We start from the raw sequence: 5,321 nt of genomic DNA on the forward strand, positions 1-5,321 counted from the left end.
CAGACGAAGCCAGGGCTGCGAGTGCTGAGGCAGAGGTGGCCGCTGCTGCGGTGGCGGGGGGCCGAGTCAGTGCACAAATTTTTGTGCACCGGGCCTCTAGTCTATATATATAAAAGCCTAAGTGACTATCTGACTGTTCTACCATCTGACAGGTAGCTATGATGCACAATGACCACCAGAGGGCAGACACTCAATGCAGGAGCTGCGGAGCTGTGGTGACTTGGCAGCTGTGGTTCTCAGGTGACGCCCCAGGAATCAGAGAGGAGGGAGCCCGATTCCAAAGTGCCTCACTGGAAAACTACCCTCTCGCAATTCAGGACCCCTCATTTTCGGCTCGATCCCCTCAGGCCAGGCTGAAGGACCCCACCAGTGCCTGAATCCATGCACCAGGCCTCTAGCTAAATATAAAAATAAATTTTTAAACATAAATATACCACATTTTTTAATCCAGTCATCCACTGATGAATACTTAGGTTGTTTCTACATCTTGGCTATTGTAAATGCTACTAAGAACATGGGATGCATATACCTTTTTAAGTTAGTGTCTTTGTATGTGTTTTTGTTTTTATTTTTTGCTTGTGGTTTATTATTTGTTTTTTTGTATAAATACCCAGTAGTGAGACTTCTGCATCACATGGTAGTCCTTTATTTATTTCTTTGATGAACCTCCACACTGTTTTCCATAGTGGCTATACCATTTTACATTTCTACCCACAGGGTTTCCTTATCACCACTTTCTTGCCAACACATTTATCTTTTTTTGGTAATAGTCATTCTAATAGGTGTGAGTTTAGTTTGCATTGTAGTTACCTAATAGAAGTTTAGGCTTTTCTTTTCCTAATAATTAGCAACATTGGCACTTTTTTGTGTACCTGTTGACCCCTTGCATGTCTTCCTTGGAAATATGTCTATTGAAATAAAAAAAAAAAGATAATTTTCACATTCATACTTTTTGTGGAAGTCTTAATGGTCACATTCATTCATTAAACAAGTATTTATTGATTATGCATTCAATGTCAGTGCTTTTCTAGTGAGGGACATATAGTAGTTCTACCTCCAAAGAACTATGTTCTAGTTCATGAAAGCATCAGCCAAGACATGAAGTGGTGAACTGTCTTCTACTTTCTTGGAAGTGTACATTATTTTTATGAAAAATTTTAGTGCTCCAAGCCTCAATTATTGGCTATTATAGTTAATGAAATAATGCTCTGATATTTAACTAAGGCTATTAAGAATCATGCCTTCAGTGAGCAGAGTCCAATGAGTTAATAGCTTTCTATTGTTCCTAGCAAAATTAACTTTTAATGTAATTTCATTATTCTTTGAGAAGAGCTGTAATTAAAACTCCGATTTACAAACCCTCCAAATAATGTTGATTCTGGAGTAGGTGGAAATGCTTCCTGAAGTTCATTTTCTAAAGTAAAATGGAAAATTACTTTAATGATTACTGAATTAAGTAAGAAAGAGGGTACATATTTAATGTTTTTAATGAGAATAGGGACAGGCACTCCACCTCCAAAAATCATTATTTGAATTTGTACCCAAGCAAAACTATTATTTTGTTAATGTAGTATACATTTATAATTCTGGCTATAGTTCTGGTTAGGGTGTAACCTCCCATAAATGACAAATGTGAGTGAAGTGCATAATGGTGGTAATGTTGAGACTAAATACTATTTCAATACTATATCAATCCAGACTAACCTATCAGGAGTGAGAAGAAACTTATTCAAAATATAGGCACATGGAAATAGTTTCTGCTTTGAAGAAATAGTTAAATCACAAGTAGAGTAATTATTTGATTTCCAAATTAAATAGATTGCAGGGGTTAATGAAGATTAGCTCACTCTATTACTAACATCAATCATATTTTTAAAAATAACATGTTTTGTTGGAATGAAGCAACCCCCTATCATCATGAATATAAGTCACACAACAAATATTACACTCTGGGTGAGTTAGTTTCAATTGCTGCTTAAGAACTATTTTTCCCCCCTCTAAATACTATGTTTGTTTGTTGTTCAAAATCAGTTCTCCAACAATAGATACATTCTATTTTTTATTTCAATTGTACATCAAATAGCATATCCATAATATTCTCAGAGTATATTTACAATTAATTTGGCCTCTAAATTTACTTTGGCATCTCTTTCCAAATTCATTGTACTCAAGTTTTTATCACTGTTAATGACTGTGCATTACTCTCCTAGGGCTGCCATAACAAATTATCTTAGGCTGCATGGCTTAAACAGCAGAAGTTTCCTTTTTCATTGTTTTGGAGGCTTGGAGACCCGGATCAAGGGACTAGCAGATCCATTTTTTGGTGAGATCTCTTTTCCTAGCTTGTGGTTGGCCACGTTATTGCTGTGTCCTCAGAGAACCTTTACTCTGGAGAAAGGTAGAGATGAGAGGGAGAGAGGGCCTCACATAATCACCTTTAACCTTAATTACCTCCATAGAGACTCCATCTCCAAATACAGTCATACTGGGTGGTAATGGACTTCTACATATGAATTCAGGCTGCTATCTAGGTCTTCTTCTGGGAGCTTTGGTGTTCTTTGACCCAGCTGCAGTTTGTTAGGTTTTAGATTGCAAAAGAACAGGCCATTCATATGCAAAAGCCTCTGCTTACAGCTTGGGTGGGGATGTAAATTGGGTGGGGTGGGGTCTCAGGGAATCATCAGGGTGGAGCAGAGTGCAATAGCTGCCAATCTGTTCTTCCTAGGAGAGGTCCCAGGATCTCTGGGTCCTGTGGCCCCGTGCAGGAACAATGGTCGCTGCAAGCACCTCTGTGAGAAAGCCACCCTCGTGTTCCGGCCCAATGCCAGACAGTCCAGTTTCTCCCTGTATGAGTCTGTGTCCACAGAGTCTCACCCAGAACTTGAGTTCAGAGCAATTGGGAGCTTGTATCTCCCTCCTGATTGAAAAAGACAACAGCGTACCCAGTTGCCAGCCCGTTTCCGCACACACCTCCGTACCTCCGCACTTCCGCACCTCTGCACCTCCTACCAGTTTCAGTGTGCTTTTCTCTTTCATTCTAGTTGTAGAATTTCCACTTATCCAGCCTTCCCATGGTTCTGGATGATATCCGTTTTGTCTTTTAGTTGTAGTTTGATGTGGTTTTGCTAAGCAGCAAGTACAAGTGTGTACCTAGGCTGCCATCTTGATTCCCCCATATGTGGGATTTCTTTCACTTGGCTCCTTTGTGTCTTTGACACACTCCAATTATTATTATTATTATTTAATTGTTTGAGAAATTTTTTATTCCTTGTCTCTACAAGGTGTTTTAGGATCCTCATGTATATTTCCTGCCCCAACTGTAGAATCATGGAATCAGCCATTTTTCCACAAAGCCCTGGTTTCTTTTGTTGTAAAAGGATAGTGGATACCAAGATCTGGGTGTTAGCTTTGCTCATTACTCCTGGGGTGTGGTTGCTTTTAGGCGCTCTTCAGCTGACAGAGCAAGGAAATATATTTGTGTATATGCTAATACATATCTATAGTATCTATAGCTGTATTAAAGAAGTTCATATTGCTGTCTCCAATCTCATTACTACATGGATCTCTCTAGTCTCCTCCCTTTGCTACCCATACCATATACTCAATGATTACATACGAGCATACGTGTTTAGAGGTATCACAGTATTAACTCCTAACCACTGTAGAAAACAACTTTATCAAAAGCAACACAGTACTTATGCATGGTTCCTTTTGCCTTGTTTTACATATTCTACTGATTTTCAAAATTAATTCTGTTAGCAACTTTTCTTCCTACCACTTTCTATAAGGGGTTTTCATATGTTTATAATACAATTAAATTGTTTTTTCATGTTATGCATTCTATCCTGAGGTCTTCTAATCTCCTAAATTACTTTTTAAAAGTTTATATACATTTAGTTTCACTTTTTGTGCCATAACATTTTATGGGTTCTGACAAATGCAGTGTCACGTATCCATCATTATAGCACCGTACAGTATACTAATTGCATTCTCCTAAAAAAAAGAAAATCAGTTTTTCTGCCTATTCAAACAATACTAACCACTGGGCTCTTTACCATCTTTTTAGTTTTGTCATTTTTAGAATTCATCTAATTGGAATCACCCAATATTTAGGCTTTCAGACAGGTTTTTTTTTTTTAACTTAGTAATATGTGTTTATAATTTATCCTCATCTTTTAGTTATTTGATAGCTTATTTATATTTATTGCTGAACAATACTCTATTGCATGGTTGCATAATCTCCATTTCTGGTATTGGAAATTGTGTTTCCCTTTCCCTCCATCGCTTTTCAGCTAACCAAGTAAGAGGTTTATCTATTAATTTTTTAAAAGAGTTTTCAATTTTATTTTCCTCTATTATTTATATTTTCAATTTCATTGGTACCTGCTGACATTTGAAATTTTCTTTTCAACTTGCTTTCAGCTTAATTTCTCTGTATTCTCTACTCTTCTAAGGTAGCATCTCAGGTTACTGATTTTAAATTTGTTTCCTAACATGTGTATTTAATGCTGTATATTTTCCTTCAAAAACTGCTTTCTCTGCATTCCACAAATGTTCATTGTCATTTAGTTCAAAATACTTTTGAACTTCCCTTGAGACTGCTTCTTTGATCCATGTTTTCTTTGATCTCCAAATGTTTGGGCATTTTCTGGGTATAATTTTGTTATTGATTTCTAGATTAATTCCATTACGATCTGAAAATATACCTTGTATAATTTCTAGTCTATTTCTATTATTTTTTTTATTTATGGTCTAGAGCAGGGGTCCTCAAACTTTTTAAACAGGGGGCCAGTTCACTGTCCCTCAGACCATTGGAGGGCCGGACTATAGTTTAAAAAACAACTACCGTATTTGCCGGCGTATAAGACGACTGGGCGTATAAGACGACCCCCTAACATTTCCACTCAAAATACAGAGTTTGTTGTATACTCGCTGTATAAGACTACCCCCTCTTCCGCACACCTTCCACACACCAAATAAAAGGTAAAACAATATCAGATTTGATTTTAACATTTTAATTTATATTCAAATGCTTATGACATGCAGGAAAACTGTCACAAGGCTGTATGTAATCAAACATATACATAAAACAGTGCAAGTTTATTACCGGTAAACATACCGGTAATTCACTAAAGAAAACACACTCTATAGACTGGTACCGTAGATGCTTCTCAGGAACACAGGCAAGCAGCCCACAACCTAGAGGGACTGTCAATGATAGAAGTAAGATAACAAATAGAGGGAGAGAGCAAGTGCCGGGCAAGTCCCTAGCAAGTTTGCTGGCGTGACAGTTTCACCTTAAAAGCCTTCAAACTCCTCTT

This window comes from Myotis davidii, unplaced genomic scaffold (assembly GCF_000327345.1).
Source record: "Myotis davidii unplaced genomic scaffold, ASM32734v1 scaffold704, whole genome shotgun sequence".
NCBI lineage: Eukaryota > Metazoa > Chordata > Mammalia > Chiroptera > Vespertilionidae > Myotis > Myotis davidii.